The sequence below is a fragment of the Catharus ustulatus genome, chromosome 11, assembly GCF_009819885.2.
Source record: "Catharus ustulatus isolate bCatUst1 chromosome 11, bCatUst1.pri.v2, whole genome shotgun sequence".
Classification (NCBI taxonomy): domain Eukaryota; kingdom Metazoa; phylum Chordata; class Aves; order Passeriformes; family Turdidae; genus Catharus; species Catharus ustulatus.
This window is the reverse complement of record NC_046231.1, coordinates 20,651,440-20,677,819: the sequence shown is the minus strand read 5'-3', so window position 1 is coordinate 20,677,819 and position 26,380 is coordinate 20,651,440. Positions and strand designations below refer to the sequence as shown.

The 26,380-nt window shown below is 48.0% G+C and overlaps 1 protein-coding gene across 2 annotated transcripts in view; it reads left to right on the top strand.

Moving 5' to 3' along the window:
- Positions 1–26,380, top strand: part of LOC117001619 (ankyrin repeat domain-containing protein 11-like) — a 125,520-nt gene that overhangs the window by 21,759 nt on the left and 77,381 nt on the right. For both annotated transcript variants that reach the window (XM_033070056.2, XM_033070057.2), the window contains exon 2: positions 347–426. The gene's annotated coding sequence lies outside the window, so the exon portion shown is untranslated. The remainder of the gene's footprint in view (positions 1–346; positions 427–26,380) is intronic.

Here is a 26,380-nt window from a genome sequence, read left to right as displayed (position 1 = left end):
ACAGGAGCTTGTTCTGGCCCTGCCTGTCTCTGGGTTTGGGGGTGACACACCCTCACTGGTAAATAAAATGCCTCTAAGCCCACCCAGATGGTTACAGGCACCTCGAAGCAGGTGATTTTTATAAAAAACTATTATCAGAAAGTTATGGAGGAGGGTGGATGCTTGGCTGAGCTTCCACTCTTTCCTTTATTCCTCTGTTTGTGCAGAGTCGTTATCAGGAAGTTTATTTGTGGATTAGGCAAGGGTTTGTGCTTGGTAACCTTCATGTACTCAAATCCAGCGTGCGTGCACTGAATAAAATTCACTTGTTTTAATTTTCTAATGAACAAATCCCCGTGTTTTTCAGATTACACAGCGTTTTTGGGACACACCTCTGTTGGATTTTAATATATGTCCTGTGAAGAACAGCTTTCAACTATGGAATCGGTAAATATTGACTTTGCTTCTGTCCAAAATTTCTGGTTTATTCCCTCACAAGTGCTTGTGTCTCTGTTGGACTGTTTGGTTTTGACTTTTTAAAATGTTTTTCTTTATTTTCTGAAATTTGAAAGCGAAAAATTGCAAGTTCTATGTGATATATAAAAAATACTAACCAAGAATATTTTGGGAGTTGTCTGTAGTCCTGAGATGTCTTTTTAATTTTAGATAATTTTGAATATAGCAAGTTTTTCTCTGACCTCAGTGAAATAAAAGTGAACTTTCCTGCGTGGGCAGTTCCAGCACAGGTTTGCCCAGCAGACTGTGCAGCTTGTTGGTGCTGCTGACTGCTGAGTATTAAATAATACCACAGTCCTCTTTCTTTCTCTTTGCTTTCCAAATGTCTTGAGAAAACCCAAAGTTTCCCAGCGTTGTCTCCTTGTGATTAGCCTAATTGAAACAGATGGCACCTACGTTTCATTTTGGGCAGAGAAACCTCCCAATCTGCTGAGACTACAGTTGGATGCAACGTTAGGATTCAACTTTTTGGGAGCATTAACAGATGCAGAAATAACAGGCTGTTGTAGAGTGGAATTTAGGGGGAAAAATGAGATTTTTCTGCCTCTGTTTTGTGTGAGAGGGTGGGAGAGGCTGGTGCTGTCCTGGAAATCCTGATGTGTGGAGACAAGGGGTTGTTCTGGCTGGGTTTTTTGTTTTTTTTTTTTTTGTGCTGTGCTGGTGGTTTGGTGTGATGGGAGCTGAGCTGAAGCTGGAGGGGATGTGCAGTGCTCAGGGTCACCCCCAGCACAGCCAGAAATCCTCTGGGGAAAGCTCCCAGTGGATAATAGAGAGTGTGGCTCCTGCCTTGGGGCCCTGGGTCCTTGGCTGACCTCTGGGATTATTTGGGATGAGGTTGTCAGCACCATGAAGGCTGGTGCTGGAGAGATGCTCGGTGTGTCCAGCCCTGCTCCAGTGCAGGCTGTTCTTTTGGTGTCTTTTGTCCTGGATTTTGAGGAAAAAAAAAAGAAAAAATGGTTGTGTTTAGTGTGGCCGTGATAATTTGGAAGTATTCAGATGGAGACAAGATGTTATTTCAGCTTCCCCTGGTGAATATTAATAGCAGGAGAAGCATTTCACAGTAAGACAAAGCAGAGCAGGCATCAGTGACTCTCCCAGTGCTGTTAGGTAATTAAAGTGTATCAGGTGTGAGCCCTTTTCTGGCGTGTGCAGGAGCTCTGCCCTCCTTCCTGGCAGCACTGCAGGGCCCTGAAAAACCCAGCTCAGCCCTGGCATCAATTATAAATCAGGCTGGTTGCTGTTTGCTGCCTGTTTTGTTTCATAGCTGGGGACAAAGGTTTTTCCTTCTGAGTTCTGGAGTAAGTGGTGTTTGGCTTTTTGGGTGCAAGCTGTCCTTTTCAAATCAGGACAACAAAAATTTACCCAAAATTCAGGTGTGTTTGCACAGCTCTGTTTTGGAAGGGTTTGCTTGAAGCCAGCCAGGTCATCACAGAGCCATGGAATGGGTTTGGGGTGGGAAGGACCTTGAAGCACATCTGCCGTGGGCACAGCTTCCACTATCCCAGGGTGATCCAAGCCCTGTCCTGCATGGATTTGGATACTTGCAGGGGTGGGACAGCCACATCTTTTCTGGGCAGTGGGCTTGTCCTGGCCCTTGGTGGCTCCCTGCACCCCACGCCACCAGCTGCTGCCACCCCTGTGTCCCCAGCACCTTCCCAGGGAAGCAGAGGGGTCAGGGCTCCCTCCAAGCACAGCTCTGGTGGTGGCAGTGGTGTTCCAGGAGCTCCTGATGAATATGCAGGTGTGGGATTAAGGGGATGAATGAGGAACAGAATTGCTTTCCAAGCTGCAGCCTGACCTCCCGAGAAGGGCACGATTGTAAAGCCGAGGCCTGGAGTGGAAAAGCAATTACAATACATGCTGCCAGGATTGAATTGTCCTCGGAAAGTCAGATGCTGCAATAATGGCACCGTTGTTTAGGTGGAACGTGACTTCACTTAACTGCTCGGTGTTTTTCTATTAATGCTCTTAAACGTGTTCACATTGGGCTCCAGGTCTCCCTGCTCTGGGGGAAATGGAGCTCAGTATTCCACCAGGAAGATATTTCTCTGCAGGAGGTGTTCTTCTGAGCTTGCTGCCTTTTTTTCCCCATGTGTTTCAATTCTAACCCCTTCCAGATTAGAGGGGCTGGAAGATAACCCTTTGGCAGTGCAGTGTGCATTGGTTTTTAGGGTGTTGGTCATTGTGGAGCCAGGGAGAGGATCCCTGGCAGTGTCCCAGGCCAGGTTGGAATGGGATTGGAATAGCCTGGGATAGTGGAGAGTGTCCCTGCCCATGGCAGGGGTGGGAATCAGATGAGCTTTGAGCTCCCTCCCAACCCAAACAATTCCATGATTCAACACAGCATTAGAGAACAGAGTTGTGTGGCTTGTGGGTTTGCTGACTTCTGCTGGAGCCCTTTCTCTTGGAAAAACAGATTTTTGTGAGCTCCATCAAGCAGCTGGGTGGCTCTCCAGGTGTGGATTTGTCTGGGGTGTTGCACCAGAGCCAGTTTGGGTTTGTTCAGTGTGGGGCAGGTGGGGAGCACCCCAGCTCTGTGCCCCCTGTGTGTGTCAGCTGGGTCTGCACAGCCCTTGGGAGCTGTAAATGTTTGTGTGGTCTCTTGGACAGCACTGGAGTGACACAGTCTAAATTTAACTTTTAAACCCATATCTTCACTGCCAGCAGAGGTTAAGCAGAGGTGGCTTAACTGTGAGCCTGGAGTTCTTTGTGGGTCAAACAAGCCTTGAATTTTTGGACACAAAACCCTGCTGAGACCTACAGGAAAGAGCTTTAAATCCTCCCCCCTGTCCCCGTGAAAAAGCTGCTTTTTCAACTGTAATCTCAGCACAAGCATTTGCTTTGAGTGGTTGAATTGCTGCTTTTACAGTTCTCTGTATTTTCCTAGAATTTGTTAAATTGCCAACGTTATTCACATGGCACTTTTGGCAGGTGCCACCTACATGCCCTCAATTTGAAGGCACCTTTCAGGAGCAGTGTAGGTAGGGAGGCTCCTCTCCTGCGTGTCAGATGTTGGAGAGCGCAGCACTTCCATTAATTCACTTTCCCTGACCTTTCCACTGCTAATAAGCCAAGCTGGAGCACAATGCAGCACCTTAATGAACAGACCTGAGCTGAGCAGGGGCTGCTTTGAAAGATGTCTCGCTTGACTTGTTCGTTGGGTGTAATTTTGGTCCATTTATTCACCATGGCACACACGGGAGTTCTTGGTGAGAGCAACCCACAACCATATACAGCCCTTTTTCTCCTTCCTCCAGTGTTTAGAACTGGAAAAAAACATGTCAATAACTGCTTGAAAAGAAGCAAAATGGTTGGTTGGGCTTTTTCTTTGAATCTACTTGGTTTGGAATAATTTTTTTTTTGAGGGGTTATACTGTGACCAGAAAAATCCTCGTTTTTAGAATAAATATACTTTTGAGTTAGGATTTATATCAGCTAATGTAATGTACACTGAAAAATGCACACTTCTGGGTTATGATTTTGTAGATTAATATCAACTAACATGTAATGTACACTTAAAAATTAGGGCTACATTTAGGAAAGAGTTCATTAAAACAAGCAGACAGTGCACGGGATCATCATTTCCAGTGGCTGCCAGCCTGTTATTTCCCACAGAAGACTCCTGAGCCACCCAGCCCGGGTGACACAGGGAGGCTGGGATTTTGGGAAAGGGATCTGTAGGTCTCTTGACCGGTTCCTGCTTCCATTGTTGTGTAACTGGTGTTCCTGGGTGTGACCTCTTGGGAAAGTAAAAGTGCTGGGGGGCAGGTTGTGGGGTGGTGAGCGAGGGTTTTATTTATTTATGGGTGTTCCACAGAGTGCTCTCGAAAGTTGTGGCCTCCACCCTGAGGAAGTGACACTGACTGGGGAGTGGAGTGGCAGTGTGACACACGGCAGGGCTGCAATCCCTTGTTTTCCAGAGGTGTCCATCACACTGTGATTAAGTGCAGATGATGCTCTTGGCAGCAGGAGCTGTGCAAGATGTTCCCACCTCTGGAGCTCGGGGACCTTCTCTCTTGCTGTGATTCTGGAATGAAGCTTGGATGTTGTCGTTTTTCCCTCCCCTTTGGTGTAGGTAATGGTGATGCTGAGGTTTTGATATTCAAATTGTGAGTTCTTTAAGTGAGGTTTTGTGTTTGGGGAATTGATGATCAGTGGCTTCTTTATTGGGGCTGCAGGTGGGGCAGTCACTGTCCATGAACAGGGAGCTGCTGGACACCCTGTGAGGTGGAATTGTGCCTCAGAGGTGTGCAGGACACCCAGAGTGTGAATTCATGGAAGCCTTGTGTGGAGGGAGATTTGGCTGAGCCACCCAAGTGTCTGACACAATCAGGGAGCTGCAGCCTGGTCCTGGTTCTGTCATTCATGCAGGGAAAAGTGAGAAATGGTTATTGCCAGCAAAGGCAAAAGTGGTGGATCTGCTTCACTGATAGCCTTTAGAAGGGATTTCTGACAAAACCAGAAAACAATGCTGGAAAATAAATCTAGAATATTGGATTGCCCCATCCCTGGAAGTGTTCAGAGTGAGACTGGATGGAGCCTGGAGTGACCTGGTCCTGTGGAAGGTGTTCCTGCCCACGGGATGAGCTTTAAGGTCCCTCCCAACCCAAACCTTTCTGTAGCTCCCTGCAGAGAGTGGAGATGGGAAGCAGGCATTAGCAATGTTTCTGTTTCCTTGGCTAAATTCTTGGCAGAGCTTTGGTTTTGGAACAAGGGGAAAACAAGGGCTGAGCTTTGCTGGCTCAGCCTGATTCCTTCCTGGCTTAACAAGATGCTTGAGGACTCACTCAGGTGTTCCAGCAGGTTTTTTGCTGCTGGGTGTTATCCCTATTTTATGGTGGTTTGTTGGACTTCTCCAGAAATCCAAAGCTGAATTGTGTTTAGCAAGTTTCTGCTTTAAGGAGTGTTTTGATCTTGGGTTGGGACTGGACAGACTGATTATTTCCAGTTGCTGGAGACGTGCAGGAGCTGGGAGAGGAGAGGTTTTGGGTGTTTTGCAGGAACTTGAGGATGTGAAGAGACTGAAGGAGCTGTGCCCACCATGGCAGAGCCTCCCAGGGGCTGGAATTCCCAGAAGTGCTCCCTGTGCCTGGGTGTTTTGGGAAGCTGACACGCCTGGCTTTGGCCTCAGAAGTGGCTTTGGGTTGTTGGACAAACACTGAGAGCTCTGCTTTCCCTGAGCTGTTCCTGCCTCGCCTGCCTTCCCCTTCCCACAGCCCTGGCTCATCCCAGAGCAGGCAGATGGCTGCAGGAGCTGCCTCGGGGGTTTTGGGCAGGCTCAAGCCTTGGGTGAGTGAGGAGAGTGGGGCTCTGGAGCTGTGGCACTGGCTGAGCTGCGACGTTTTTAACTCTTGAGTTTGGAACAGACTTAGCAGCTCACCTTTGGGGGTGGGAGCTTGGGAGGTTGTCAATACTATTGCCTGGAACCATCTGTTCCTACCACTAAGTAGCTGCAAAAATCAGTAATTCATTCCCTTTTTTTTTTTCCTTTTATTTTTTTTTTTTGGAGGAGCTTGGGTGTAAATTTTCTCCCTTGTTATTTTTATGAGCTCCTTCATTATGGAAGACAAGCATCTCCACGGTGCTGGAACTGACTTAATCTTTCATCTAAATTTATTTGAAATTTAAATCCCCTGTCGTTATCGATATTAGAGGTTACTTTGGAGCACACCAGCTATTTCTGGGGAGCTGGGTGCATGGGGCTCCCTTATCAGCCAGGAATGTGCTTGTGTAACTTCACCTTTCTGGATGAGCCTCTCTCAGAGGAGCAGGGACAGCAGCCATGTGTATGGGTTATTTTGGGAAATCACCACTGTAAAGGGATGCTGTGTTTGCTTTTGCAAGTAAAGTTGGTCATGGAGTCCTATTTTTCATTTATTTTTGCCCCAGTGGATTAAGAATCCCAGTGGGCTGGCCCTGGTGGTGGTTTTGGTGAGATGTGCTGGTGTTTGGAACACCAAAACCATTGATTGTAGCACAGACCAGTGCAGGAACCCCGAGTTATCCCAGGCTGAGATTTCACTCCTAGGCTTCAACTGCAAAATCAAGATGAACTGATATCACATAACTGTGTCAGGGTTCAGTGGGAGCTCCCAAGGGCTGGTGTTGTTTTCATTGCAGGTGGTGACACCAGAGAAACCTGGGCTTGGTGTCCCTGCCCATCTCAGGGAGTGGAGATGCTTTCAGGTCCCTCCCAAACCAAATCAGTCTGTAATTCCATGGCTTTGCTGCCTGAGGCTTGGTGTTTGTTGGGGATTTCACACTCTTCCTTACTGTGTCATGAGTTGAGTTTTCCAGGTGTTTATTTTGGTGGTTATCTAAACTCCAGAGTGGATTCTGTGGAGCTGATGTCCAGTTCTCCCAGCACTGCCCCAATGGCAGGAGTTGGGTTTTGTCTGATCTGAAAGAACAGATAATTTGGATTTTCGTGGAGTTTGTGTACCTGGACTCATCCTAGCGTACAGTAATGTGAAATTACAGCCATCAGTTCCTTGTGTACCCTTAGAAAATAAAATGTTAATGCTTTCAGGCTTCAGAGGATTTGAGGAAAAGTTGCCATGTGCCTTGCAGGGAGGCTGGGCTCCATGGGCAGAGCCAGGTGCTTTTCACAGCACATTCCCTGTGAGTGTCCTGGGTTTCCTTGCCCAACATTTAACCTTAATACTGAATTTCCTGGAGGTCTTGACAGCCAATGTGTTTCCCAGTTTGGTGGAAGGTGGGAGGGCAGCTGGAGGACTGGATGTGTTCAGGTGCATGTGGCACCTCCAGCTTGGAGGTGACAAATTCTTGAAGGAATTGGTAAAATGAGGGGAGCTGGCCAACTTGGTGGATGTGAGAGCAGTTCTGATTTTTATCCTTTTATATAATTTTTCAGCTGTTGAACAGTACAAGGATTCAAAGGTCAGCGTTGAATAGCTCTGGTTATTCTCTGCTGGTGCTAAACTTATTGCTGGTGTCATATGAGAAATATACTTTCTTTTTATGTTGCACAGTCAGAAGAAAATTATTTTGTTGTCTTCAGTAGTTTTTACCTCATTCTTGTAGTCTTGCCAATATCCTGTAGTTGTTTTTTGCAGGAAGCCTTTCAGTGTTCTCTTAATTGGAATTAACTTTTGTAAGAGAAATGCACGTTTGGGTTGAAGATAATGTAGGAAATAAATACTCAGGGAAATTTATTTTAAGTTATTGGAAGGACATTCATTGGAGAGCTTTGCTTTGGAACTGTAACTTTGGAGAGGTTTAGGGTAATAATAGAGGAATAAACCAGCTCTGCTCCTGAGTTCTGTCTGTGAATTCCTGTGAATTCTGATCTCTCTCTGCTGACCAGGGGTGTCCTGGATGATCCTTGGGGCTCCCTTCCCACCCAGGATATTCCATGGTTCCTCTGATTCTCTGATTATTTTGAGTAACCTCAGAGACTGGTAGAGAGTCTACTTGTTATTGTCTGGTAAATTATGTTCATTAACATAATTACACAGTTTTAATGCTGCATGGAAGTTATATGGAGTCAAAATCAAATAGCAACAGGTAGCAAATAATTGGGCAAAATAAAAACAAGAAAACAAATAATGAAGAAAAGTAATCATGTATTCTTTTCCTGTCACCAGTCAGGGCTGCAGCTGGATGTAGCAGCTGCCCAGTCCTGAATCCTTTCTTCCTCTTGTTTTTAGTGCTGCTTCACAACAGTCTGAAGGAAATCTCTGTCTAAACCAACTGGTAGCAGCTCCTCTGGGCTTTGCCTTTGGCAAGGTGTCACACAGCTGAATTCTCCTTCCTTTGCTAAATTCTCCTCTCTTTCTCCTTGCAGTATTTGGTTATTTAGTGCTATAAGGAGAACCTGAATATATGAATTTAACCAAACCCTTGAGTATATAAAGTAGAGAAATTTCCCTTATTCCCTTGACCTCAAGCTTGCTGAGGTAGGAAAGCATTTAAAACACCCACAGCTCTGTGTGCACATGCGGATGTATTTTTAAGTGTCCCCTGCTTGAAGGTCATCCACAGTTCCAGCTGAAGTGCAGTTTGGATTTCCTGGGGCTGGGGACTGTCCTTGGGGCTGATTCCCATGGTCTGCAGGGGTGTGGGACCCCAGGGGAGGTTTTCATCCAAGGGGGGGACCAGGGAGCTGCTCCAGGGCTGGAGCCAGGCTGGGAGAGCTCAGTGGAGAGGAGAGGGATCCAGGAGAACTCAGAGCCCTGCCAGGGGTTAAAGGGGGCTCCAGGAGAGCTGGAGAGGGACTGGGGACAAGGGATGGAGGGACAGGACACAGGGAATGGCTCCCACTGGGATGTTGGGAAGGAATTCCTGGCTGTGAGGGTGGGCAGGGCTGGCACAGGTGCCCAGAGTAGCTGTGGCTGTCCCTGGATCCCTGACAGTGTCCCAGACCAGGCTGGATGGGGCTGGGATAGTGGAAGGTGTCCCTGCCATGGCAGGGATGGATGGGATGAGCTTTAAGGTCCCTTCCCTCCCAAACCATTCCATGACTCCAGGATGGGAATGTGGATGAGCATCTCTGCCCACAGGAGCCTTCAGAGCTGCCTCATCTCTTTTTTCCCATCCTTGTGAAAAGGCTCTGGGCTTTTGGAGCTGGTTCTGTGTGAGCCCAGGCTGGGATGAGACAGGATTAATGGGATCTTCAGGATGGATAACTGCAGCAGTGAGCTGGGCACAGCAGCAGTGTGGAATTCCAGGGATGTGTTCTTGGCCCCACCAGAGTTACTCCTCAGTGTCTCGTTCCCTGGGCTCTGGAGCAAAAGGATGTCAACAAAAGAGCTCAGCTTTGATGGTTTACACACTGAAAGCTGCTTCACATCAGTGAAGTGATGAGCTGTGGGTTTGATCACCTCTTGGTGGTGTCTTCTGGTGCTTCTGTCTGTAATTTGGATACCTCCAGGACACTGCCCTAGGCTGAGACTGACCTCTTTGTAATGCTGAATTAAATAATTATATTAAAGTATTAAAATTGCCCTCTAATATAGTCATTTTCTGTGCTGTTACCATACAAATTGTATGGTTTTGAGCAGGGACAGCTTATTTAGGAATCCTGTAATGCCACTGATGCCTCTGCTCTGGAGGATGTGGTGGCTTTAAGGTTAGGTGTCACTTAAAAAAAAAAATCTCCCAGTGCTGAGCTTCCTTTGCTCACAGAAATAGTTTCTATATTAATATTTAATTTACAGTAGCTCTGAGGAATGAAGAAAGTCCTGGACTCTATTTTGTTTCTAGTCCTTAATACATTTCCTTGGAACAACTCTCGGGTATAAACAAGGAGGACAGAGTGTCCTGGGCAGAGGAGTGAGACAGTTTGTGTTAAATCCATAAGTGTTCATGGCTTTAACATCGGAATATTCAGCATTAAGGATCCATCAGGTACCTTGGAGTAGCCCTAGTTCCCAATTGCTCTTTTTCAGTCTTTTTTTTTTTTTTCCTCCTGGGATTCTTTGTGGCTTTACCCCTCGATGCAGATGGAGATGTTTTTGTTCCTGAAAACCTCCAGTTGCTGATGCTGCCAGCACAGAGCTGTGCTCCAGCTCAGGGGAAAGTGGGTTCAGAATTCCAGACACGCTCCTGGCACGGCTTCAATTAAAAGGTGTTGAAAGAGGCTGGATTTTGCAATTTTGCAAAGTTGGAATTTTTGTCCCTGTTAAAAACCTTGGGGATCCCTGGGAAAGGACTCGATGCTGGCTTTTTTTCTGCTGGGTGAGGAAGAATTTATACCGTCATCCCCCTGCTTTGACCCAGTTATGAAACCCTTGCCTGTAAAATTATTAATTTGGGGACTCTAAGCCATTCCAGTGTGAGAATTCAAGCAGTGGGAGTTTTCCTGGAGAGCCACCTCCAGTTTAGCCATTAAAAGCTGGTGATAAATCCAGTGAACTTAGTAAAATACATATTGCAGTGTGCCATGAACCTTCTTCATTACTCTGGAATTAATCAATGACTTGGACTACTTTTTCCCCCTGCTCAGCCATACTTTCACAAGGTATAATTAAAATAAAAAAAGCTCCAGTTTTCCTTTTTGTTCAACTCTGCTGTTGTTGAACTATGTGTGGTTTGGACTTCAGCCCTCCAGAATGTTGGCAGAAGTTCTTGTCTGGAAAGAAATGGTAATCCTTTTGGGGTTGAAGAACGGGGAAGGAAAGATTGCTGGAGCAGGGATGATTTCAGGCTGGATAAGTAATTTTACACGTATATATATATAACGTGCACTAACATTTGTGTGATTTTATATAGATGTTCGTAATTTTGGTGGTTTTATGTCAGATTTGCTGATTTTTAGTTTATTGTAGCCATTCCTATTTTTAAACTTTTTATAGGAAGCTTAATGGAGTAGCTAAAGTTGCACATGGAGATTACTGCAATTTCAATATTGCATTTTAATTCAGATGAGGTGATAGAAAAGTCACCTAAACCTTTCTTTATTTGAATTGCTTCTCTTTTACCTTGTAAGCAGCTAGCAGAACCTATCCCTGTGGTGCTGCCTGTGTCCTGTGGAATTATCTGTGCAGACTGGAAAGGGAAATGTCCACTTCTTTTGGCTGGAGAGTGACAGTCTGGTTTTTCTTGGTCGTGTTAGGAATCCTTCTCTGAGAGCAGTGCTCATGGTTTTTACCTGCAGAGGGGGTTCTGAAGGTCAGGATAACTTCATAAACCTCCCAGGCTGGGCTTCTCCTCCTTCCCCAGCAGAATCCTGGCAGCAGCTCTCCCAGCTCCTCCTCTCAGAAGAATCCAGCTCTTGTGGAAAGCTCTGTTCAAACTCAGCCTTGGAGTTGTCTCAGTCTAACCAGGTTAACTCCTGTGTTGTTTGTTTTTCTGCCGTTGTCCAGCTCTGTTTGGTGTCCCTGCCCTGGCTGGAGGGGTGCCTGTGTCACTCTGGACATGTGCTGGTGGCCAAGCCAGAGGTTCTGGCTGTTCCTGGCTGCTCCAGGAGCTTTCCCAGGGCTGGGAGTGAAGCTCAGCTCAGGTTTGCAGGAGCTGGGTCATAGCTGGGAAGGTTTGTGCTGGTGCAGGGTGAGGATTTGCAGCCTGTGGGGGAAGCAGATGTGGGATTGATGGGGTTTGTGACCAGTGTCACACTGGTGCTTCCCAAATGGGCAGGCTCAGGACTTGCTTCACTGGAATATAATGGCAGGAGTGCAGTTTGGAGCTGTGTGAGCAGCTGGTGAGGAGCAGGAGGTGCAGATGTCACTGAGGGTTTGGATTTAGCAGCCCCTTCATTACCTTTGTGATTTTTGGTGCCAGTGAAGGAGGGAGTGTGGAAGCACTTGAACAAAGGATGTCTCTGGAAGTGGCCACTGGTCATTCTGGCACACACTTCCACCAAAGCTGCTATTGTTTTTCTCTTACTTAAACAGCAGTCAGGCTCATGCTGGGGCTTCTTTCTTGTTCCCTTGCAGTATAATGTTGGCTTTTATGTGTCCCCCGGGCCCACACCCGGCCGTGTGGTGGGCCAGCACACAGCTGCATTGTTCAGGGTCCCACATTCCAGGGAGATCAAATGCTCCTGCACCACATCAGCTGCACATCTGCAACTGCTAAAGCCTCAGCAGCCCTGCCGGATCCAGGTGCCACTCAATTACAGGTTAAAGGCACAGAGAGCTGCTGCTTCTCAGGCCTTTCTGTTGAATTCTGCCGGCTTTGATTCACTACAGCTGCTGAAACAGTCAGGCTTGGTTCAGGCATGTGTGGAAGAGAGCTCATTTCATGCTTGGAATTGTAATTATGTTCTTTTCTTTCAAGCTGCCAGCGGTAAAAGATGTCTTCCAGTGTGTATTATCTAAATAAGCTGTAGTGTTTAAATGTTTTCTTATTTCATTTTAAGAATGTGGCAAAATAAATTGTGCTTACTCTTCTAGTTTTCGTTCTGGAGCAATTAATTCCCGTAGCTCTGCCGTGATCTGGAAGCTGCTGTGTTCCACTGCAGTAAAACAGAGCAGAGCTGTGTGTGGGCACTGTCCTGGCTTGGCACTGGTGTCACCCCCTGTGTCACCCCTGTGTGCTCCCACTGCAGTGGGATTTGCTCTCAGCCACCCGTTCCATCCCAGTCATCTCTTGGAGTGGGAGCTGCTGAATTTTAGGGAATTCTGATCTGGGTGGTACCTCTGAGCAAGGGACAGAGTGCAGACACTGACAGGAGAAAGGGGAATGGTTTTATGCTGGAGTAGGGTTGATTTAGGTGGGATATTGGGTGGAAATCCTTCCCTGTGAGGGAGGTGGCACAAGGTGCCCAGGGGTGCTGTGGCTGTGCCATCCCTGGAGGTGTCCAAGGAATGTCTGGATGTGTCCAAGGAATGTCTGGATGTGTCCAAGGAATGTCTGGATGTGGCACTCGGTGCTCTGGGCTGCTGTCAGGGTGGGAATCAGTCACAGATTGCACTTGGAGGTCTCTCCCAGCCTCAGTGATTCTGTGAATTCTGTATCCTCAGGATCAGCTCTTCCCTGATGTCCTGGGGCTCTGGGAGCTCTCCTTTGACATGCTGTGACCCAGGGACCTGGGCTGGGACTTTTGCCTTTCTCACAGAGATGTTTTTCATATGCAGCTGTTGGAGCTGCTCTGTGAATTTTGGGTGTCTGGAGTCAGCACTTTGATCCGCCTTCCCTCCTCTCTGGAGTCTGTCTGCTCCGCTGTGGTCTCGAGCAGAGAGCTGATTGCCATTTCAGTGTCTCTGTGATTGACTGGAAGTCACACTGGATAAATCTTTCATGATTGGAAACCACTTAAGCCACGAGGTGGCTGGTGATCACTGGGTATTAGTGGAGAGGTTCTACCAAACAATCAGGGAAAATTGAGTGGCAGAACATATAATTTATGACTTCATCCCAGCTCTGTGGGGGCAAGTCAGTGAGAATCGAAACACTGAAAGAATTATATTTGACAGATATTCTAAAGAATGACTCCAGTTAGTGTCATTTATTGCTGGAATGTGTGGACAGATCCCCCAGTCAAAGCCCTTGTAGGGGCAGTGCCAAAACCAGATATGAAAGAGTGTGCAAGAAAATGAGAACACGGGATGTGGCCGAGGGCTTGAATCTTCTGACAATGGGCAGAAAGAATGTTCTGAGGGCTTTTTCTCAGACATTTTCCTTCTATAATAAAGTTTACAGATCCTACTTGGTGTTTGCTGAAACTCCTGCCTGAAGGGGATTTGTTGGAGTTTGGAAGTTGAGCAATGAAGGTGTCATCGGTGTGCAGAGAGCAGTTGGAGAAACTTCTGGAACATTCTGGACTTTATCTCTAGGATATCTTAATTTTTTACCTAGCAGTGATGTATGGCATAAGAGAAATCCATTGCCCTGTGCTAGAATGTGCATTAAAAATACCTGGGCAGGAGTTTTTCCAGGCAGGTAACAGCCCTCATTCTGAAGGAGGAAACATTCTAGAAAACATTCTTCCCTCAGATGTTTTGTAGTGGTAATGCCTCTGGAAGTATTAATCTTTCCTGTCACAATTTGGCACTCACTCCAGTTCCCAGCAGGGGTTTCTCAGCTAATCCCTGTCTGGATGATTTTCCCTTACCTTACATTAATTTCTGATCCTGACATCGTTTGAGGGTTTGTGTTCAGCTTAAATAAATACACCCTAGGCTGTCCTGTTGACTCAGGGTTGAAGTACCTGTGTTATGGAGCCATTCCCCTCCCCAGCCATCCCCAAAACCTCCACCCCTGACTCTCTGTTATCCCCCCACGGCCCTGGAGAGATTATTTGAGAATTTTGGTTTCTGTGCAGAATTTTCTTGCCCTGAATAGCTCTCTTGGAGAGGAGAGTGGCAGATGTTCTCACTTTAGCCCATGAGTGACAGCTCCTGAGTCAACATCTGCCTTGCTGCTGGAATTGTCCCCGAACGCTGCCGAAAACTCGCTGGAGCCAGCCCTGCCCGTGTTCCCTCTCGTGTTCCCTGCTCCTGGAAGCAGAAGCAGCTGCTGGGCAGAGGCAGCTGTGGCTCCTGATCCAGCCTGGAGCCCAGGATTGGCATTGGGAAGAGCCATCCCTGCTCCCTGTGCAGGTGTCAGACCCGATCCATCAGGGTTTGGGTTTGGGAAATCTGCTCCCATTCCTGTCACCGTGTGCTGGAGAGGATTGTCCACAGCAGTGTCCCAACCCATGAAGATATTGGGGTTCTTCCTTTATCCTCAGACTTTATCCTTTCAAAGGTCCTCAGGCTTTATCCTTTGCTTTTTTTGAGCATTATCCTGGTCCGCTCTGTGGATGAGGGTGTGAAGATGCAGGTCTGGATTAGGGCTCTGTGCTCCACAAACATCCCAACGTGAGCACGGCCATTCCAGGGGAATGGAGATGCTGCTTTACTTCCCAAGCTTGGTATCTAAAATTCTTGGGAACTGAAGTTTCTGCCAAGTCCCTGTGATAGACCTGAGGAGAGGGAAGAAACCCCTTAGCTAACAAAACACTTCTGATTACCTTTTTTGGTTTTAGGTTTGTTCAAAAACAGTTGAAAATGAAATTTTTCAAAAAAAGTCATCTTAGTTTTAAACTTTAAAGGCTTAGCCCACAAATAGCCAGCTTTGATTTGTGCTTGATTTTTTTCTGTGTCCCAATGGAAGTGAATCTCCTGGTGATGTAACTCAAGGTACTTGTGTTCCCCTCCAGGTTTTGTAGCTTTGAGAGTGCTAAAGCTTAGTCTTGACTTCAGCCTTAGTCTGGTGCTTGTCTTAGCAAGGGTGATTTTGGAATTATCTCTGAGCCCTGCTGTGCCTGGGTGAAGGTTGTGCTGGTCTTTGGAGAGTTTTTGTGGTGTCTGAAGAGGAGCCTTGAGAACTGGAGCTGGCAGTCACGCTGTGGGGGGAGTGTGTAAACTTAGTCTAAAGATAATTTATGGTTTCTAAAGCTGCTGCTGAGTAAAACTTTCCAAGGCTGGCTCTAACCTACCTCTCATCAGTGTAAAACCAAGAACAGTCATCTCAAAGTAGCATTTTGAGTTGTGTGGAGGGGAAAGAGGACGACTTTGCTTTCCCAAAGGCTTCATTGGCTGTGGCTCTGCAGCCCAAGAGCAGCTCTCTCCTCCTGAGCGTGAACCACGGGCTCACTGTTCCGTTACCTGAGCCTTGCCTGCTTTAAACCTGGCTTAGCGGTTTAAACTTGGCTCAGAGCGTGGTGGTTTTTTGGGGTGGTTTTTTTTTTTTTTTTTTTTTTTTTGGGGTTGATTTAGCAGCAGCTGAGATGTCAGGGTTCTGATAACCCCCGGGGCTGTCTGTGCAGCCCTGCTCCCTCCCCGCGCGCCGGCACCGCCGGCAGAACTTTGGGTCACGCCGGGTTGAGCTGTTGGCAGCGACGCTCGCGTGTTGGCAGGAGCTTCCCCAACAAGATGCTGGAGAGCAGGGGAAGATTTCTCCTTGTTTTTGCAAATTAGCAAATGAAACCCTAAATAAGTTGCTAAACTCAGTTTCCTTCTGTTGGGTTAAGAGGAGGGGAGTGCTTGGAAACCTTCGAGATCTTAATTGGCCCAAGCGTGCTAAAAACACCTCCCTTCCACCCTGCTTCTATCTTTCCAATGCATTTGGCTCGTTCAGTGGCAAATCGTTTTTATAGCACTTGAGAAACTGTATAGCTCCAGAAAAACAGGATGTGTGCCCTGCCTTATATTTTGGATTTGCTTTCCAAGTATTTTTGGGGGTTGCTGAGAGCCCGGCCCTGTTTGGGGCGTTGGGGCTCTGCCCGTCGGTTTGGTGGTGGTGTGGTGATAGTGGCAGTGGTGTCCCTCCACTGAGTGGGGTAACAACTGGTTTTATTGGGGCACAGATACCCAACTGGGCTGCCCAGCCCTTCCCTTGTGCTGGGTAACGAAATTTCCCTTTGCCAAGGTCGGTTCTGTATCAGCTCCCAACCAGGAGCACGCTGAGGTCACATCCAGATACTGTCCCCTCCCAAACTGGGGACAACGAGTTTCTCATTTCTTCCTTAGACTGATAATGGTGATCCCTCCTTCCCACAGAAAACTCTGGAAGTTTTTTTTAAGTAGTATTGTTCCAAACTGTGTTCCAGGGTTTTCTGTGTTAGATGGTTGGTTTGTTCTTCCTGGCTTTGTCTGCTTAACTTTGCATCTGCAGGGTGTAGTGGAAGGCCTGTTTGTATCTCAATTTGGGCAAGAAGCTGGGATTGTAAACGTGGTAGGGCTTGAAAACCTGGGAAAGGCTTGGTTGGGCATTCAGGGGGATGGTGGAGAGGGAGGCCAACGGGGAGGATGGAAAATGTCACTGACAGTTTGAGATGGAGTTTGTCTGACAGGAGCAACCAACCACCCCTGGGAATGTGAGACCATTCCTCTGATAATTAAAATACCTGTTTGTAACCAGTTTTTGGGGTACTTGTAACCAGTTTTTGGGGTATTTGTAACCAGTTTTTGGGGTAAAGAACCAAAGTTTGAGCACCTTCTAAGAGGGTTTTCCTCTGAGCCAGTAGATGAGGTTACCCCAACAGGGGCTGACATGCTGCTGGGGTGTCCCAGTTCCTTCCTGCAGAAGCTGAGTGCACATCTGGGTATTTAATTCATCAGATATCACAGGGTGCATCTGCAGTTAGGAAAACCTTTTTAGAAATTCTCAGGTTTTCAGGGTTGGCAGGAGAATTTTTGCTGCTGTTCTGTTCAGCAGTGGTGGAAGAGGAGCTGGGTGCTCCTGTCCCTCCCTGCCTGCTCACCTGCCAGGGGCTGCAGAGAATGCTCTCCATTTCCAAAACCTTCACTCTCACCTTACATTTTCTTCCTAGTCAGTGTTTTATTGTTTTTAAATAGCATTTCAATGCTTCAGAGCATAACCACATTACAAACTGTTTTGTCTCAAATACCACATCTGAGCTCTGGCAAAGGTGACCCTTTGGATCTCTGGCTTAGAGACTCTCCTGATCTGTTTCTTTGTCTTTTTCCCTTGAATTTTTCTGACTTTCTCCCGTTTACTCTTCCACAGTGACAAGTTATCTGAGAGCTTGCTGTGTGTGGTGATTTCTTGCTTTTAGGGTTCTGTGTAGAGAGGAGTCAGTTTTTACAGTTCCCCGAGGAAGTGATGTGCCGTTATTCTACAGAAACCACTGACACAGCACGTTTTAGGCCTGGCCTGCTGACTTGGGATTGCAGTGAGCTTTAAAGTGACAGTAAATCACTCGTGGCCATCTGCAGCTGCAGTGGGAATGATGGTGGTGGTGGGGCACGAGAGCCCATGGCCACCCACTGCTGCAGGTCTGGTGGCACCTGAGCAAACCTGGCCTCAGGACAGGGGTCTTGTCACCCAGAACCTTACTGGTGTCCCCAGGCTGTGGGGACATGGAGACTTCTGAATGGGGATGAGTGAGCAGCTGGAGAAATGGTCTCAGCATGGGGAATGTGTCTGGTTGTGCCTTTGCAGAGTCGTGAAATGGTTTTGGTGGGAAGAGACTTTAAGGATGCTCAGAATATCCTTATCCCTGTCCCTGCTGTGTGCAGGACACCTTCCACTAGCCCAGGTTGCTCCAAACCCTGTCCCCAACCTTCTGTCACTTCATCCCACGGGAATTTGGGCACAGAGCTCATTGTGTAACGTGGATCCCCCTTGCAATGCTTCTCCTCGCTGTTCCCAGAGCCCTGCTGCCTTTGGCTCTCCCCTTCCCGCAGGGATGAGCTCTCCCCTGGGCTGCTGAGCCCCTCTCTTCCTCCGGGCCTCATTTCCTCAGGAAACAGGGCTAAAAATACCGGGGCAGCTCGGGGAAGGGCTGCACATCATCAGTCCTGAGAGGCTCTGCCCAGCCTGTCCTGTTCCTCACATCCACCAATCCCATGGTAAATGATCATTCCCGATGTTCTCCTGCTGCCCAGTGCCCTTTCCCACCCTGGCTCTTAAAACCAGCCCTCTGCCAATCCTTATTCCAGTTATTTGTGTTGTTTTTGGTGGTGGGAGAGCTGTTGTTTTAATGGTGGTGGGATCTGCTTGGAGTTGACGTGGGTTAAAACAAACAGGAGTGGTTTTTGCAGGCAGGAATCAGGGTCTGGAATTGGGGTGCCACCACCTGCTGGTCCTGTCCCTCCTCCCTTGGGATGCTCCTCTGGAGGAGGAGGAGGTTCTCCTGTGCCGTGGATCTGCAGTTCCACCACCTGAACCCCTCACTGGGATCAGCCAAAGAAAGAAAATAAAGAAACCTTGTCAGTGGGAAGTGATCTCAGGCAGGAGATCTGCATGAGGGAAATTGAGTTCTGTGGCTGTTAAAAAAGTGATTTTTTTTTTAATATTAATTGAAAAACTGGCTGAAACTCTGACTGTGTTCTCTCCTAAAGCGTTTTGCAACATCCCACTGAAGTTACAGACAAATTGAAGCCGAAACATTGCATTTTTCCACAAATGTGGCCAAGCTCCAGGACCATAAAAAGAGTTTGGAGAGGCTGTAAAACACATGTTAAACAATTTCTTACTTGAGGCACCTCTAGAAACATTTCAAATAAATTAAATATTTAACTTTAAAAAATAATCCTTTAAAAAATACATATATTGGTAATTAGAAGCATTAGAAACAGAATGTTTCTTCCTTAGCAGATGCATATTGAGAAAGTGATACAGCAACAAATAATAAATGAAATTAGTAAAATTTGGACTGTATAAACCAGTGATTGTAATTAGGGATGTTCCTTTCAAAGGCAAGTGTTTTGATTTCATTTTTGGTGGGTTTTTTCAGTAGTTACTATACAATATATACTAAATCAGAATTTAAAAAGAAAAGATTGTGAGGTTTAAAATCTGTGAATAACTGGACAGCACAGAGGCCACGTTGTTTTAGGGTCTTCAACTCCTAATCTGGTCAGAGAACCTCAATATTTGATGTTGAGATGAGTTCATGAATTAAACCCTGTTGTATTTTTGTACAGGCAGAAAACGTTGCATTAATGATATCTACAAATGATATATTTAATACATTTTAATTGATGGAAAATGATGTTAAAGGCATATTTGAGCTCAGCATTATTTGCCAAGGAGGACAGACTTTAGATCTCAGCACAGAAGGTATTAGTACAACTCCAATGAGGATGCAATGGGCACTTCCCATATTTTTTGAGTCTGGATGCATCTTTTTAAATTAAAGAGGGTTTGAAGAGTGTGCCTGCAAACTGGAGATTGAGTCAAGCTGTGAAATGCCAGCGATATGTCATGTGTTCTGTATGTATTATTTTCAGTTTTTACAGAGGAGGAAATTTTGATATTTAAACTTTTCCAAATGTCAGCTGGTTCGGCACAAAATAATCTTCAGTCTCAGTCTCACAGGAGCTGCGTGTCACCGGGAAAGCTCCTGGGAGCTGAAAAACAAGGAAGCTGTTCCATCTCAGAGCAGAGTCCTGTGGGAGAGGATGTGGTTGAGGGGTGGAAAGGAGCTCTGGAAGGATGTTGGGAATTGTCCCCTCTGCACAGGGGCTGGAGTGCCTTGAGCTGAGCTCCAAAGCCCAGAACTCCAAGACCACGTTGGAGCAGCCTGGGCTGGTGGAATCTGTCCATCCCAGATGGGACTGGAAGAGCTTTAGCATCCCTTGCCACCCAAACCATGCCTGATTCCGTGAGCTCCACCCTTCCAAATCTGGCATTTATGGGTGCTTGATCCAAGACTTTGGATGACTCCCCTCATGCAGCCTCCTTGTCCAATTCTCCAGGAATTGCAGGCAGGATGGGGAGCTGCCTTTGGAGCTGTCCTTGGCACTTTGCAGAGCTCCTGCCCCCAGGAGCACCTTTGCTGTTGGAGCATCATTTGGGAAATCAGCTGGAGGTGTGTTCCTGTGTAAAATGCTGTTGTTATTGTGTCCCATAGGAGTTACCAGACTGGGAATTTCTGTCCATTAGTCCCGTGCTAGGAAAAATACTCAGTTCCTACTGACAGCCTGAGGAATCATTAGGACTGGTGACTTCAGTATTTTTCCTAAGCCTCGACAGAACCTGACTTAATCTTTAATGAAAACTAGAACTGAACGTGCTTGAGATTTATATAGCAACCAGCCCGACCAGTTCCGGTGTCCCACCTGCCTGGGAGGGAGTGCCAAGGAGCTGGTTGGTCTGGATGCTTCTAAGGACGGTATTTAAGGTGTAAATGTGGTTAAATTTTACACATGAAAGCAGTGTTGTAGCCCAGAGACACTCTGCACATGCCCTGGGCAGCAGAGCTCACAGCTCACTGTTTCTCTGGGTGAATTCTGCTGATGGCTCTTCCTGAGCTGTGTGGTCTTTGGGAGTAACACCTGGAAAAAGTTGCTGTGTTTTCTTATGGATGGGGGAGTGTTATGTGCTTGTGGTTTAATAGAAAGTGCTTTTATTCTGAGAGGCAGCTTCTGTGTCTTCCTGGGGGATGGTGAAGGACTCTAAAACCTAAAAACTGAGTGGAGGGTTCCAGGTTAATTCTTCATGAAACCTCAAGGCAGCTGTGGGGGGTAAATTCCAGCTGCTGAGAAGAGGGATGGGGAAAATTTGTGAAAATGAGCTTTGACTTCTATCTGATATTTTTTTACCTGTGGTGCATCTTCCAACCCTGAGTGCAGGTCACTGTCACAGCAGCTCAGCTTGATGGCATCACCTTCACTTAGCAACAGGGTCAAACTTAGGAGCTGAATATTGGGAAGGAATTCCTGGCTGTGAGGGTGGGGATGCCCAGCTGTGGCTGCCCCTGGATTCCTGGAAGCGTCCAGTGCCAGGCTGGACAGGGCTTGGAGCACTCTGGAATGGTGGAAGGGGGTGGAAGGAAACGAGCTTCCTTCTGACCCAAACCATTCCAGGATTCTATTAAAGAAACTTCTCCAAAACACTTGGTTCCTCACACTGTGAGTGCTGGGAGGGATGAGGAACCAACAAGTCCAAGGGAAACAACATGTAAAGACAACTTTCTGTGGAGTTCTCTGTAGATCAGCATAGCTGTGAAAATCGTGTAGAAATCCAAACTGGTCACCAGACGTTGCAGAGGTGTCATCGAAAAACTCCTCGGGGAACACGAATGTGGATTTTAGAGAAACTGCTTGGGGAATATCGTCCTGTGTAGTGGAAAAAATCCTTGGGGAGCATAGTGGGGCACCTCTGGCTTCAGTGGGGCAGGTGTGTCTGACACAGGGGGATCCTTCAGACAGGGTGGATGGGATTTGGGTCACATCCTCAGTTCCAGGTGGGTGGGAGCCCAGGTGGTCTCTGAAGCACCTGAGTCCCAGCAGAGCCCTGGTGGTCACTGAATGCCCAGCCTCGGGGCTGCTCTGGGGGCAGTGCTGCTGAGGAGGTGGCTTTGGAGCTCTGCTGGCTGCAGGGCTGTCCCAGCAGGCTCCCCTGAGGAGGAGCTGGAAGAGGCTCCAGGAAAGGCACATGAGCGGGGCTGGCTGCCAGCTCAGCACGGTGCCGGCGCACGTACCGGCACGGCACGAACCCCATCCAGGGTCCTGCCAGGGGCTCTTCCTCGTGTGGCTGTGATGCTGTTTCACTCCAGGGGTTTGGGGCACCTCGTCTGGGAGAGCTGGAGAGGTGAGGTGCCTTGCCTGCCGAGAGGTAACGCTGCAAGGCGAGCAGGAGCCACCCAGACACACGTGGGGCAAGGTGCTCACAGCCTCCCTTCCCCTTCCTGCTCCCTCCAGGAAACCAGACTGGAGGAATTTTTTTACATCTGGCAGTAGTGATGCATTTTTAAATTATTTTTTGTCAAGCTTTACAGTGATACGAATGTCAGTTTTGCCCACCGGAGCGTTGCGTGCGGTGCCGAGGGCTGACTAACAGCCTGGGTGGATCGTGGTCCTTCCCAATCCTTCCCAGTCCTTCCCAGTCCTCCCCTCCCTCCTCCTGGCAGCGTGGCCAGAGCAGGCTCTGCTGCCTGAGTCAGTGCAGCTGCTCCAACAAGTTGTGGTGCTGGGCAGCAGCGAGGCCGGTGGGGGTGGCTGCGGGGATCCAACAGCGGCGTTCCCATATGGCTTTCATGAAAAACACCTCATTTGGGTCTGGCTTTTGATCTGCTTCCTGCTTAAATGTTGAATACAGAAATATATTTATTGGGGTGGGGGGAATTAAGACCTTTTCTGCATGTTGTAATTTCTGTTACTAGTCTTGGTTTTCTGTAAAGCTATTAAAAAGGATATTTCATGTCAACTCCTTCTGCTGCAGTCCAGGCTTAAATGCTTCCCATCCGCTGTGCCGGCCCAGCCGCTTGTGGGCCTGTCAGAACTGGATTAGAGACAGAAAATTTTATTTTTAAAAAAGGCAGGTTTTTTTTTTTTTGTCTGGCTTTATTTGTTTCCAGCTGAATTAGTTCCCTGCTCTGATGTGCAAGTGTGGCAGGTCACTGAAGAGGGTGGAATCGTTGGATGTGGTGGTGCTTTTGGACGAAACCTTGGGTGTGATGAGGACTTAAAAGGGGTCTTTAGAGGTGGTGCAGTTATTATAAACCAGCTGTGGTTTTCAAGGTCTTGACTCTGTGTTTTCTGTTGTATGAATACTTGGTGTATTTAAAAATACAACTAAAAACCTTAAGATAGTTGAATAAATTGGTGGTGTGGTGGCGTTGGAGCTCACCTGACCATCCTGGTTTTTGGTGTGGGGTCAATTGTTTGTAACTGGGAATGGTTCCTGCAGGAATGTGGATCCTGGCAGTACCTGGGCTATGTCTTCTGTGCTTAAAAATCCCTTCTATAGGAAAAACTGATCAAATGGAGTTGGGAGATACCATGACAGGAACCACCAAATCTTTAAGGGTTGGAAGGGACTTCTGGAGATCATCCAGCCCAAAGCAGGGGCACCTGGAGCAGGTGACACAGGAACACATCCAACTGTGTTTGGAATGTCTCCAGACAGGGAGACCCCACACCCTGCCTGGGCAGCTGTGCCAGGGCTCTGCCACCCTCCATGGGAAGAAACTCGTGTTGAGAGGGATATTCTCATGGTTTGGTTCATGGCCATTGCTCCCTGTCCTGTCCCTGGGCTCCACCAAGAAGAGCCAGGGTTGTGTTGTGTTGTGAGTGTACCAGCAGTGCAGGGCTGCTCTGCCTCCAGGGTAAAGGTTTTCCAAAACCCCACCTTCCCTACAAATGCTTTCCATACTTGATCCTGCTGGGCAATGAAGTTGTTTCTTTGAGATGATCTTAGAGTTTGGAAGCTGTGCCTGTGTGTCCTCGTTCCTCAGCTGAGCCGTGGTTACAGCTCCACGCACCAAGGTTTGCTGGGAGAAATGATCCATCTGATGGAGCTGGTGCTGGGAGAACTGGGAAAGAGGGGCAGAGCCTGGAGCACCCCCAGCTTGCTTCCTCCCAGCCCATTGTTGGCATTCCGTGTGCGTTCTCCCCAGGAATTAACTTGTCCCCAAACCGCGGCGCCGCGGACGCACCGATTTTCCAAGCTTCCCTGCACCTGTCTGATGCGCTTTCCAGCCTCGGCGTCACAAAACTGTTTGTCATTCAGGGGGGACAATGTCCCCTTGTGTGCTGGGCTCCCGGAGGGAGGGGCTGGGCGGGGGCATGGCCCCACTGGTGGATGGGCTTCCCATGTGAAATGAGACGGGAAGACAAATTGCTTCCAGAGCGGCGTTTCACACAGGCGGGAGCGCGATCCCGCTCCAGCGGCGGCAGCGCCCGCTTGTCACTCACATTTCCCTTATCTGGGTTAAATAGAAAAGGGGGCAAGTGGGGGTGAAGAGAGCACAGGGGAAGAAAAGAGCTTTTTGAGGGCTCCAAGGCTCTGTTGGCGAGCTGCCACCCTGGGATCAGTGGGTTTGGATGGCCTGGAGCTGATCCCGTACGGATGGGGCACCAAGATCCCTGGTGGAGCCGAGGAACTTCCTCACCACTTTTGCAGGAATAACCTGGTTCTTTTTCCATGTTTCTTTTCTGGTGAAATTTTCTCTGTAGGGTTCTTCTCTTCTGCCTGGGGATATCACAAAACCTTGTGTGTGGCTGGTCTTCATGTTGGTTTTTAGGCTTTACTGTAGGAGAATCCAGTGATTTTTCTGTATGTTAAAGAAGACGCAACAGTATGACACTAATTTTCTTATTCTGATAAATAAATTCCCAGAAATTTAAATAAATATGCGATTAAAGTTCAGTAGAGGTGATAGAAAAGGTAAAGTCCAGGCTCTGAATCTGAATTATCTGTACCTTTGGAAAGCACAAGGATTATGATAAATTGTTTCCCAATAGTTCGGACTTCAGTAAAGCTTAACACTTTTCTTGTCCTGGGAGATCTTGACATTTCTGGTAAAGGCAGGAGCAGAATTCAGTTAGGAAAGAGGAGAGAGAGGAGGATTTCCATGCTCTTTGCTGGCCCTAGGAGTGAATCCTGGCCATGGGAGAGAATCCTACAGTGCTCAGCACGGTGTCACTTGAAGGACTGCATTCCAACATTTCATTAGTGGCAAGTGCAGCATCAGCACAGCAGCCGGCCACGTTCCCTGCTGGCAACCCCTGGAACGTGGCACGGGAGCCTCATGCCAGGATGTCCATTCCCATCCTGTGGGATGTCCATTCCCCCTCCTGCAGCCCTGCCAGGCTGGTGGCCGGAGGTGAGTCAGGGCACACCACGGTCCCAGCTGGCTGCTCTGCCCAGGGAAGCTGCCAGGGGAATGGGAGCGAGGGGAGGGATTGTGGGGAGACAAAGGGTGGCTGCAAGAGTGTGGGGAAGGAGTTTCCACAGAGAATTTCCAGGGGTTGGAGGGTTGGGATTTTAGGGTACCTTCCAACCCCAGCTGTTCCATGGCTCTGTGGTGAACCAGCACTGTGGTCCTGCTCCATCCCATTGGCCTTGGAAACTCAGACCAGTGAGTTACCAGAGTTTGTTTTCTGTGTTTGCAATTGTACCTTTAACACATTCTCATCCCTGGAAGGATTCTAAAAACAGGAGTCGGTGTGGTACATTTGGATGTGGTTTAATGGGCACAGTGGGATTGGGTCAAACGTTGGATGATCTTGGGGTTTTTGCAGTGGGGACAGTGTGAGGAGGCTGTCAGGACCTCTCTGCTGTGTTATCTCAGTCCAGGCTAGAGGAAGGGAAGGAGGAAAGGGAAAAGCTTGTGTTGCTTCTCTCAGCAAACTCAGTTTCCCAAGTGTGGGGAGTGGTGGATCTGTGGGGTGTTTGGGGCTGGGCTGGGTTTCTCAGACATGGGGATGCTCCAGGGAGGAGCCGTGTGCTCTGCCAGGGTGTGGGCAAGGAAAAACAGCTCCTGACCTGGGTGTTATCCCGGACACGAGGATGTGCAGCACATCTCATACCCTGCTCTGGAGGGTGTTTGCAGGGCGGCACGGGGAGGGAGGATGTAGCAAATACAATATTGGGAAAGATGAAAAAACGAGTGGGTGGCAATGAGAAGGAAGAGGAGGAGACAACCCAGACGATGAAGGAAAACAGGATCTTCTGTAAGAGATGGGAATACTGGAAGGAAGCCAGGAAGGAAGCCTGAGAAAATGGAGAGAGCAGTAGGAAGGCTGGTGTTGCTCTGATAATTCCAGCAGGTATTCCTGGCATTCAGCTTCCAGAAGTGAAAGAAGCCTTTCAAAGTCTGGTCAAAACCAGTGACAGGCATGGAATAATTTGAACATACTGGAGTTAAACTTTTGTTATCTTGCTGTTTTTTTCCCATGGGATCTGGTGTGTGCTGTTGACTTGTCCAAAAAGGAGGGAGCTGACCTTGGGCAGGCTTGGGGTGCAGGTGGGTGTCACCATGGCAGGAAGAATTGATCATCCAGAGCGGAGGATTCCGGATTTTCTGCGCTAAGTGATTTCATGGATTTTTCCGTGGATTCTGATGGGGAACTCACCCTTGGAGGTGGTGTGAGCACAAAACCTGGTGCTGTGTGAGTGGTGCCTGAATTCCGTGCTGGGCCCCGAGAGCCCGGCTGAGCGCCGGCAGAGGAGCAGCGGCTCCAGCTCCGGCTCCTGCTCCGGCACCGCATCCATTGGACGGTAAAAATAGCTCTGCTGCTGG